Source organism: Ochlerotatus camptorhynchus, unplaced genomic scaffold (genome assembly GCF_037179485.1).
Source record: "Ochlerotatus camptorhynchus isolate MF236.1 unplaced genomic scaffold, CSIRO-AGI_Acam_v1.1 ptg000171l, whole genome shotgun sequence".
NCBI lineage: Eukaryota > Metazoa > Arthropoda > Insecta > Diptera > Culicidae > Ochlerotatus > Ochlerotatus camptorhynchus.
The window spans coordinates 1614989-1627623 of NW_027040661.1; positions in this window are offsets into that span (position 1 = coordinate 1614989).

Consider the following 12635-nt stretch of genomic DNA (forward strand, 5'->3'; position numbering starts at 1 on the left):
TTCTTGTTTACTTTTAGCCTATCCAAATCCCGAAGCATGGAGAGAGTAGTGAAAAAAGCACAGGTCTGATAATCACCACGTTCGTGGTTCGAGTCCCCCCAGTCGACAACCCTTTTTTTTCGACACGAGTAATTTCACTCACTAATACACTCCACATTTTTCTTTCTCCATTTTCTTGCATTGGACCGCAGCTCGGTATATCGCATCCTCGGTTCATGCGGTCTCCAATAACATCCTCTGATGATGAATCTCACATAATTGTAAGCGAATCTTACACACCACGGTTGGGTGCAGGATATCAGGTTTTAAGGCGAATTCAAAGAAAATGATAAACAAAATTTATATTTATATCGATTCGTTTTTTGTCGATCTTGTTTTCCGTACTGAGTCCCAATGCTACCGACGCCAGGGAGCCAGCTCCCACACCTGGATAGTACCTATAGACCCATCAGCTCATGGAACGGGGACCAACGGCTTTACTTCCCTCCTGAAGGAAGGCGTGGTTGGAAATTTTATTCCTCAGAAAATCCCTGCGGCGCCAACTGGGATTGAACCCAGTCCCTTTTGGGGTAAGAAGCCACTACACCCCCGGTGCCGCTAATATCATATCTTGAGAATAGTTGAGGACAATTTAAATGAAATTCTTAGGAAACTTAATGGGAAAATTTGGTAGAAAATTGCAAAGATTTCTGAGTAGAATTCGAAAAGGTTTATTCTTTTGGCCTCACAAATTTGACAATTTTTACTCACACATTAATAACTTTTACTCATTTCTGTAGAAACAAATACTCATTTAAGGGTAAAATTTTATTTTAATTTTTTAAATTATAGTCATTATTGAGCATTTTGTTTTTGTGGCCGTGTAGAAAATTTACTGGTAGGATTAAGAAGGATTTTATGATGATTCTGAATAGGCTATTGTTGAGATTTTACAGCACTAATTGAAGCCACTACTATTTTAAATTTTCTATATTATGAAAAATTGGCTTGATCTGTGTTGAATAACAGCACAAGTTTTACATAAAAAGAATTGATATAATTATATTTATGAAAAATAGATTTACTAACGATGTGAATCTGACTTAGATCCAAAAAGTGATCAGTGAATGGGCACCACATGGTACATTCTCTCACTATGAACCTGTCATTTCTAGCCTATCTGAATTATTTAATAAATGGAAACCATAGCAAAACCATAACGCTTCCCCTAAGCGAGCCCTTCGCCTCCTATATCTGTCTTATCTAAAATACCAAATGGCAATGGGTTTAATGTATCAATATATAACTTACCGAATAAAATGTACATGCAAATTTCCAAAACATACTTGCACACAGTAATATAATTCAAGTAATTAGATTTTTTAAATTATTTCAATGTGCGCAATATATATTTTTTTCGAAAAATGTCGTATATCAAATAAACCCATAACCCAACCCTGGCTTCAGAATCGTCCAGCGATCTACACTTCAAGTTTCCTTTTTTTTCAATTTCATCCCAAATTATATACTTTGCCCATTGGGTGTTGAATAATAATAATTAATTAATTGTGACAGATCACAGACTTGAGTTTTTTTTCCTCTTCGGCCTAATCGCTCATTTTGGGCCTATCGAGCACAAAACTTCAAATAAAGCCATGGTTTCAGAGGTAACAAATCAATTATGCGTTTGGTACGATACTTTAGTTAATAAAGCTACGGAACGAAGTAAATGAGAACGCGTGATATGAACGTTTGCACCCATTATTCTCAAATACAAATGAAGCGCTCCGACCGAATCAATCTGCCGAAGTGAATTAATTGGCTTTTCAATGGTGTTTCAATGCGTTAGGCCGAGTTTAGAATCCGAGGCCAAGTTTGGCGTCAAGAAGCAGTGTTAGACTTTTAACAATATCTCAACAATTTGTTGCTCTCTATCAAATCTTACGGTACATACGGAAAGGTAAATAAATTTGGAAGCCATCAGTAATAATAACATTCCGTTTGGTGCCAAACTCCCAAGTAACAAATTTCGAGATGCTCTTGGAATGTTCCTCGGGTTTCCTTAAAACTTTCCATTGGAATTGAACACTCAAAATTAAAATCTACGGGTATTTTTCGTGGATCTTCTTCATAATCATCACAGAACTACTTAAACATTCTACTCTGAACTCAATTGACTTGGACTTCCAGTCAAAACTGTTTAAGAGTTCTTCCCTAAACTCCCTTGGAAATTTCTAAAATCGCCTCAAAATTCCTTGAATGTTGTTTCCTCAAATTCTTTTAATGATTCTTCAGAGTGCTTAGAAGGCCTCCTTTACCTCTTTCGGAAAAGGCGCAGCTACAAAGCAAAATCATGCTGGAGGTGGCTTGGTTCAATTCCCGGTCCGGTCAAGGAATTTTTCGCGTTGGAAAAATTATCGACTTGAATGGGCATAGAGTTGTGATTGTACTTGCCACACAATTATGCTAATGCAAAAATGGTACATGCATCGAAAGCCCTCAATTAATAACTGCGGAAGGGCATCTAGAACACTAAGTTTATATGCGATAAGCAATAACATGTCCTGAAAATCTAGTCTAGTTCAAATTTCTTCAATTTTTTCAAGGTGCATTAGGATTCCCGACGTTTTACCGGTTCACTGGTCACCCTGGAAAAGAGTCAACGTGAATAATAAAATACAACATCAAAATAAGTTTTCGATTTGATCTCAGACTCCGATCGGGTACTACTGCAAGTCATCTAGTTCCAACAAATCGACCCTTCTGTTCAAAATTACCCCAACGGTTCGTCCTGTACTATCGAAACATATTTGTTCGACTGTTGCTCCATCTCCATCCCATCAAATCCATTCTAGAACGATCCGGAGAAACTGCGCTCGCGAGAGAGTGATTCAGACCTCAGAGAGCCCGACAATGGACAGCGCCATGCACACCAGCATAGAATGGAAAAGAATCGTGATTACGTAGCCTTCTCCTACCCACACTGAATTCCGACCGCGACCGCTTTCGTTGTATATGTAGTGTGAAAAGTTGAAGAACCTTTCGTTGGGTTGTTTTTGTTATTATTGTTGTTTTCGTTTTTCGCATAATTTCCTCGGGGTTGCATTACGAGGAGGCGGGGAGCCTTCGCTTGCTTACTTTTTTTTGTCGACTTTGCATCCTCCTATGGCAAATTAGTGTCGTCACGGTGGCGGCGGGCTCTTTTTTCTTTTATTTTTTTTTTATGTTAGAGGACACTGAGAAGCCGGTTGGGAGAAAGTTTATTGCCATATCGAGGTAACATTAGCGAAGAAGAGAATTTTCACAGCAGGTATTGTTAATCGGGGTGGTTTTGAACATCTTGTTATGCTATTTATTTCACTGTCTTGGATTCTAAAAAACAATCTTACAGACTGCTAACTTATGCTATGTTACTAATTCTACGTTTAAAAATACACCTAGACACATTAAAATCAGTGAAGCGTTGACGTGTTTTAATTTGTACTAGTACTAGTGTTTTTGCAAATGCGAAATATGCGTCTAAAGTAAGATATCTAGTGTTCAGAATCGTAAGGGCCTATCTGCAATGATCGATTTTCGCCTTTGTTAACTCGATTAATAATAAACATTCTCATTATAGAGCGACCCGGCTCGCAATCATCGATTAAAATTAATCACAAACGATGCATTTTTATATGAAGTAATGCTTTGTCCAACGTGCTCTCACTAATTGAACTTTCCAACCAATATCATGTCATGAAACATTTCTAGCAAGAATTCGTCCGAACAAAAGTATTCAAACTTTTGGTACTCCCGAATCGTTCTTCGAAAACCATCCCTAAGAAGAAATCGATTATCTGTCCATCGCAACGCGAAATGTTTATCCGTGTTTGGGTAGATAGGAGTTCTGAGAAGAGAATATCTGCCAATTTCTCCGATCAGCTCAAATTATCATCCGCGCTGCCGGCGACCACATGTCATCGGGATGGCAGCGGTATCATCAATCCTTGACAAATTCCCAGAACCAGCGCGCGTTTTGGCCTTCAAAAAAACGAACCTCCGAAAGAAGGAGAAAAGGAACCCACAAAAAGGTCTTTGAACCCTTCGGAGAAAGATGTTTTGTATGAAGAGGGAAAATATATATATATATATATATATGAACAGGAGAAAGAGAACGCAGCATGCTGTTGCTGGGAAGAAGGAAACCTAACGAAGGGATTGCATCGTCGAGAGGAGGCCTATATTTCCCATCCTGGCGGACGGCGGCATTGCAGGCTGGCAGACCATTCATCCATATCAGCAAAACGGAGGCCCAAGAAGTGAGAAGGTCCGATGTTTCATCATTCGAGTGCGAGCATATGGGTGGGACGGGTAAGACGGTGAGCGAAGTAGCATGGAATATGAGAAGAACACCTTGTTCTGCTTTCTTCCTTGTTCCGAGGGCAATGCACTTTGGGGGAAATGGAATAAAGATAAACCTTTGTTCTTTTGTTCCTGTGCAAAGTTTACCTTATTGGAAAGTAGTTGGCTAAGCGTGACACGATTGCATGGAAGCATTTAATTGAAATTGGACAATAGGTTTGAAAACTTATAAAAACTCAAAGTAAGTGTTTCCATGTGCTCACTTTCATATAAATCCATACAACTATGTAAATTCTCTAGATGTACAACGGAAGATAACATTTTACACCATTTTTATTCTAATTTAGTATTATTATTATTATTCAAGTATCCTTGTTGAAATAATTAGTCTAGCGAGGGTCTAGGATAAGAGAGAAGCGGATTCAAAACAAACTGCCTTGGCAACACCTATGCCTCGCAGGTTTCTAGCAACACTGTGAATACAATCAAGATAGGCGCTGCTTGTCCCTTATCCTAGACCTGCTTTTGTTTAGTCTATTGATTCCATGCTTAATTTTTACATTCATAAAGCATACAACTTTGAGTCAAGTCAAGGTTAATAAAATATACATGTTGTACTCTGCGACAACATCTCCTTGTTGAATGACTAAAATCGAAATTATTTGTATTTTGAAATAAACTTGATTATTTTATATTTTTTCTTTTTATATTTTATTTAGATTTAACATTACATGATTATTAATATATAAATTCATTCATTAATCACTAATTTTTGTTTTTTTTTTTAAATGATGGGACGCAATGGAGAACCTATTCATTTGCATGCCCAAAATTCGAATATTGCCCAAATTTAACCAAATCTCGGAAATAGATAGGAAATACTATGCAGAGCAACTTTGCCACCTAATCGATTAAACTTCTGGGAAAAAGTTTACTATTAATAATTGTTGATTTAGACCTGTTGCTCCACGCATACCTACAGGAGTTTATATGAGCTTGTGGTCTAAATTGAAACATTAGTAACTTTTTTTTTTCCTCGATTTGTTTTCCGTCGATCTTTTTTTCCGTGCTGAGCACCAATGCTACCGACGCCAGGGAGGCAGCTCCCACACCTGGACCCTACCTATCGACCCATCAACTCATGAACCGGGGACCAACGGCTTTACTTCCCTCCGTGATCAAAGATGTTGTGCCTCATAACATCCCGGCGGCGCCGACTGGAATTGAACCCAGGCCTGCGGGGGTGAGAGGTAATCACGTATACCACTACACCACCGGTACCGCTAGTAGTAACTTATGGTGCAACGGTCAAATAGATTTCTACAGTATTCTCAATCTATGTTCGAGATTTGGTGAAATTTGAGCAATATTTTGATTTTTGGTAAGCAAATGAATAGGATAGTTTTGTTTCCCATACGCTTTCCCATAGACAATTTAAAATTCTCCCGTAAATCGAGATTTCAACCAAATTCGTTCAAATTGTGCACAGTTGTTGGGTTTCTCAATAACCATTGACAGAGCATTAGGGAACAGGGGGTTGGAAATATGATCCACCTTTATGTACAATTTCAAGATATTGGGGCCTCCCTTAGCTCAGCTACAAAGCAAACCCATGGTGGAGGTGGCTGGGTTCAATTCCCGGTCCGGTCTAGGAATTTTTCGGGTTGGAAAATGTCTCGACTTCCCTGGGCATAGAGTTGTGATTGTACTTGCCACAAATTATACTAATGCAAAAGTGTATCTAGAACACTAAGTTGAGAGCACGCAATATATTAATATAAGCAATATGCTTGAAATGCGAAGAATAAGAAGAAGATATTGAAAATTTTCTAGAAGTGCTAGAATTAAGGAAAATAAAAACATTAAATGAATTATTTCAAGTTTGTTATTAGCTTTATGAAACATTATAGATCTTCAGTGAAGCCCCATTAACTAATGTAACAACAAATGTAGGAACTTTACAGAAGTTTCGAGGAATAAAAGGAAATGCTGAGAACTTCAGTGAAGCTTCATAAACAAACTGCACCAACACAAGGGAAGTTAACATCCTGAAAATATGGGAAACTTACAGGAAATTTTAAGAATCTTGAAGCGGTTATATTTGCTTCTGAAAAACTGCAGAAGCTTTTAAAAAGTTCCAAAAAGTTCAGTGAACTTCACCGGTGTCAAGAGAACTCCAGAAATATAGAAAACTTAACTTTTCAGAAGTTCTAAGTACCTCAGAAAAACTAGGATCTAGAGATCTTTGGGGGATTTCAGAGAGCTTAAGGCAGTTCCCCTAACTTTAGTCCAGACTTTCGGAGCAGTTTAAAGATCTATAATCGTGAGGTTCGAAAAATTCCAGTGGTATCACGTAACCTCACTTTTTACCTGTTCAATAACTTTGAGAACGTTATTTAGGGTCATGTTTACATTCCAATCAGTTTCAAAGGACACAGGGTCTTCTAGTTTGACTGATTTGTATCCATTTGTACCAATATTGTTTTGTTTGTTTACGTTTTGAGAGTTGTTGAACAGGTAGATTGAGGTTAGGGCGACGCCACTGAAAAATTCAAAATAGTTCCATGCTGTGTTAAGAAATCGAGAAACCTTAAGATGTTCCGAGAATTTCAGGAAAGCACAGAGACCTTCAGAGAATTTATGAAAACTTCAGAAATATTTCAGGAACTTCACAGAAGTTCAGACGTCTATAGGTGTTTACGATAATTCCATTTATTTCAGAGCACTACCGAGATCTTCAATAGAATTGGGAGCTTCACGGAAACTCCGAGAAATCAAGACAGATCAGATAATCAAAGGGCAGTTCAAATAATATCGAGGAAATTTTCAGAAACATTAAAGCCCCCTTGCCTCATAGCCTAGCCAGTAAAGGCACGGTATTACCAAGCCGGAGACGGCGGGTTCAATTGCTGGTTCGATCGAGGGAATCTTTCGGGTTGGAAATTTTCTCGACTTCCCTGGGCATAGATTATTGGCATCGAAAGCTCTCAATTGATAACTGGTGAAGTGCATTTAGAACACTAAGTTGAAAGCACGCAATAAGCTAATATGCGATAAGCAATAAGACTGAAATGCGAAAAAGAAGAAGAAGTTAATGAAGTTTCGAGAATTTCAGAAATTTTCGGAAACTTTAGCAAAGCTGCAAGAGAATTTCTGGAACGCATTAAAAAATATATGAAGGTCCAAAAAATGTGATAGCATTTTCATGGTGTTATTTCATTGAAATTGTAAGTACTTAAACAAATTGAGAAAACATCAACGAAGTCGCATTAATTAAAAAAAATATGCATGAACTTTTAGCAAGCATCTTCAAAAAAATCCAGAGAACTTCTAAGAATTTTATATAGTTTTAGATAGTTTCATGATACCCAACGAAGTTCCGAGTACTCCGAGGAAGGTCATATAGCTTCAGAACAGTCCCATTAACTTAAGGAAATTTGCAGCTTCTTTTAAGGAGTTCCATGAAATTTTGGGATATTCCGAGAATTCTATGATTGCTCCGAAAGCATCACTTCACAGATAATTTTCCGGAACATTCAATACATTTAGATAATTTCAGGTAAGCATAGAAAACTTCAGGGATGGCCAGAAAAGTTAGTGATTTAAGGCCAAGTTCCGTGAGCGTTTATAAAGTTTATAAAACTTAAGGAAAATTGGGGAAACTTCAAGGCAATTCAATTAATTTTAGTGAAATTACGGATTCTTTAAAAAAAATACTGAGAAACTCAGAGCAGTGTAGAGAACTTTAAGGAAATCCAGAAATCTCTTGGGCAGTTTTGATAACATCAGGCAAGATTAGATTATTAAAGAAGTTATGAATTGATGAAAAATCTTCAGAACTTGAGTGATAGTCATAGAACTACAATATTAATTATTTCATTTTGATTCCGAGAAAATAACGGGCGCTTAAAGAAGTTTCAGAAATTTCAGAAAAACTTCGAAAGCTTCACAGAAGTGCAGAGATCTTCGGAAGCATTTCGAGAACTTTACAGCTACAGAACTTAAGGGAAGATCCGAGAGCTTCAGGAAGTTTCATGAACGTTAGCTAAATGCGGGATCATGTCCAAGAAGTTTAATAAGCTCCAAAAATAGGGGGAGTTAAGTTCCATTAGTTTTAGAAAATTAACGGAAATTTTATGGAGTTTCCAGATTTTCAGAGAACTTCAGAGATGTTAAGAAAATTATTGATGTCTACATGGGTTATGCTTATATTATGTCATATTGGGTATAGGAATACCGTGATGAAAGGGGGAAGGGGTTATTTTTTCCTCAATTTAGCGTGACATAATAAATGGATCGCCCCTCAGTTCAAAAATTCACGGAAGCTTAAGCATTTTTTTAAAGACAGTTTCATTTAATTCAGGGTAGTACAACAAGCTTCATGAGAACTGCAAAAACTTTAGAGAAGTTTTTTGAACGAACAGATAACCAGAGAGCAGTTCCACTAACTTTAGAGAAGATCCATGAAAGTTAGGAAAATTGAGGAAGCTTTAGGAAAAAGTTTAGGGAAGTTTCAAAATATTATGAGCATCACGCTAGTATCTCAAACTATAAAAAAAACTTCAATGCAGTTGCATAAAACTCAGGAAAATTTTGGGAACTTTCAAGTAGTTCTGAAAACCTCAGAATAGTCCATTCCATATTCAACAAAGATTTCTCATGGAAATTCACATGGAGCATTCGCCGAAACTTTCATGGAATTATTCACAAATTCATTAAATCATAATTGCCTCAAATTTGTTTGGCAAACTCTCCTGGATTTATTTTCCAAATTCCCTTGATGATCTCCTGGAGTTATTCTCAGATTTTATTTAAATCTTCTTTTAAGCATCGATCGGGACTGCCCACACCATCATGACGAAGGACCTGGGATACAAGCCTCAATGTATAAAAAACCAACAATAGATCCATTATATTGGTTAATCTAGCCTACCAAAATTCACACCCGCGTAAAAAATATATGTTCTATAAAAAAATTCGTTCCTACCGTAAATAAATAAGTAATCAAGCATGGTCCAAGGATTTTTTTTATTTTGCAATCTAATTAACCCATAATGAATCCATGGTAGGGCTGGGCGCCATTCAGCCACCCACAAAGTCGGCATATGCCATACTAACCTTGACCATCAAACTCGCTCCAGCAGTAATCCGATTATGTGTCCAAAAGTACTTGCTTTCACACAACGCGACTGTTGCAACGTCTTCACATTCACTAGAACCGAAGGTTCTTATAGCAAAACAGAAATGGCACAACACTTGACTCCTATTTTTTGCTTTTTCTTCGAAGACAGTCCTTTTCCGATTCCAACGATCACTTTTTTATTTCTTCTTTTCACACTTCACAATGTCAATTGGCATGACGTTTTTTCTTTTCCTTTATTAAATTTATTCACTACGTATTGCTTATAACTTCATTAAACACTGCGGTAAGGTTTTATTGCAATTTTCTTCTACTCTTCAAACATGTTCCCAACGTCACTAAAAAAAAATCTCTACACAGGAAGGACTAACTCTTCTCTCTGCATATGCGTGCTTCCTCTGGCTTCCTTAGCTCTCTACACCACTTTAATGCCACCCCAAGGAGGGGTTCCTTCGCTCCAAATTCTTATCATGGTTACAGCAGCGCGTTGTCTCTCGATTTGTTGCAAATCCACTTTCGATTGGTATTCTATACCTTTTGCAAAATTCACAGACAGGTTCGGCTTACTCGTGAAACGATCAGGTTACATTTAAAAATACGAAACAGTGTTGCACAATTTAACATTAATTTTTTTCCTCCGGCACCAGGTTCTAATATTACGAAAGTCGAACTACACTCCACACTCGAGCTTATCACCTTTTCCGATTTTTTCCTTCTCGCAACTCAGAGCAGAGCTTCACGTTGTTCACGGAATCGGATGAAATTCTGCCTTCCGAAGAGGTCACCGCACTGCTACGAATCTTGCCAGCCAACGACACTCCACTCCAATGGCAGGAGGACGATAAGAGAGCACTACAGCACTAAAAGTAAAGTAGTAGACCAGAACCCATTGAAAACTATCCAGGAGCAGGCCTTGTCCGACAGGAGAGAACTTGCGGGAACCGACTTTTCCGGCGAAAACCAGGCGATAAACATTAGAGACTATGAAAAAGTTGCGACCGTTTGATCAACTATGATGAGAGAAATGACTGTACGATATAATATGGACCCGGGGTGAACGACCGTTCGAACGCGTGTGTTTTGAGGCGCACCAACACACACACATGCAGGGATGGTGATTCCTCTTCACGTAAAAAGCGCGACGTCGCACAAACCCATCGTGTCTCCCTACATGCGAACACGATACCCTCGCTCACTCACTCACACAACGGCACGGATCCAATGATTCAATGGACTGACTCCGTTCGCTCGCTCGTTCAAAGGGGAACGGTTCTTTCCGTGTGCCGAGACGGCTGAGATCTAGCGGTACTGTGTGTGTTTCGCGTTGTGCCAGGAAGAGAGTGCTCCGCTCGCACACATTCAGAACCCGAATTTTAGTACAACAACCAGTCGTCTCGTCTATGTATAGCCGGTCGGCGAGTGTTGATAATGCACACATGAACTTGAAGAAGGCTACCGAAGTGCAATTTGATTGCACAATAGCGTCGCGGTCATGGGATGCAAGGCTGTATTGGTGGTCTGCTTCAAAACGATTGGCGTTGACGGCATTGCTGTTTTTATTTGCGGTTTCATGTTAGAAAGTGAAGGAGAGAAAATTGTGTTGTCACTTTTTCACGCACATGTCAATAAGAAATGCCGTTGGAGTGAAGATAGTTTCCCGACAATTCGTTGCATACAAACTGGGTATCATGTATGGGAAAGAAAAGAGAGAGAGTAAAGCCAACGATGGTATTTCTCGTCTTAATTCACAAGGTACGAAGGTGACAGTTTCACAGCAAATGTTGACTGTAACAAAGAGTTTTCATTTGAAAAACATGTTACAGAATGCGAACATCTGATGGACCTGTGGATTAACAGACGCAGGAATAGCAGAAATACGGTCATTGTAGATAACTGAAGAGTACAACAGTATTTCATTTTTGCTCAATGCGATATAAACATGTGCAGCAGTGTGAATTAGTCGTCTTTTTCGTTCTCCCATTGTTGTTATGGATGAAGAAGTATGAAGTCACTCAGTCAACCATAAAAACAACGGGAGAGCGAAAAAAAAACGACAAATCCGAACTGCCGCACCTGTTAACATTACGTTTCACTTGGCTTGCTTGCTTTTAGTACAATTAAGCCACCTGGTTGTCACAATGTCAACTAATTTGTCAACATGAAACCGCTGTATACACATAGCAGCGTTGTCAGATTGTTTTCAAGCTTATCGGTATAAAATGTTTAAAGAAATCGGTACTTATCTAATCTAATCTAATCAGCGAATCCAAACACATAAAGCAACCAACCATACAGACAAAACGGTTGCTACGACTACCATGACAAACTCGCTCTGTAACAAAGCTCGATCCGAGTGGTAGAAGGATAATGATATATTGCTTGTCTGCTTTGTTGCAATATACACGGATGAGGACATAGCTTGATATGAATCGGGAAAAGACATAACAAAAAAATTCCCATTACCACACGTGTATCATCTTCGGTTTTACTTCGTGAAGCAGCTTGCCAACAATTTGCTCGTTTCCTTCTACGCCCCGAATGAGTTGTGTCGCACGGGCTGCTTGTCATAAAAAAGTACAAAGAAGATTATATCACAGACAAACAGACATAACACTCACAATTCGTTCATCGAACATGCATTTAACGGACAATTTAAAAGTATAGTAGTTGGTAGCACCGCCACCTGTGGCACTCATAGTCGATTCCCTTGCGTTTGACGTTTACACACTACCGCCATCTGTTCTGCGTAGTGCCCACCACAGTGCACTCAACAGATGGCGGTAATGTTTTAGTGGCGATGTTTTACAGTGAGAAATATTCAATGTGTTATGTAAACTTGTAAAGAGAAAAATGTACACCCCTATAATTTGAATTATAACACACCATCCCTATGTACCATTTCTGACAGCTAGTGTCATTAGGTTTTCCCTCCTTTTTGGCTCGATTGGTTAGTCTGAGCAAATCTAGAAGCGTGGTAACACCGAAATAAAGTTCATTAAAACTAAAAGTGTTTTCCGTTCGATATCCGGATTGTTCCTCACAGTTTCAGAAGTGGGATACACCCGGAAGTCTTAGCGTTATTTGGAACTAACGGGTGACGAGCTCCGACGTTCGTGGAGACGATTTTCTGGTCTGCTTCCAAGACGATGCCGATTACGAGGAACATGGCCGCTAA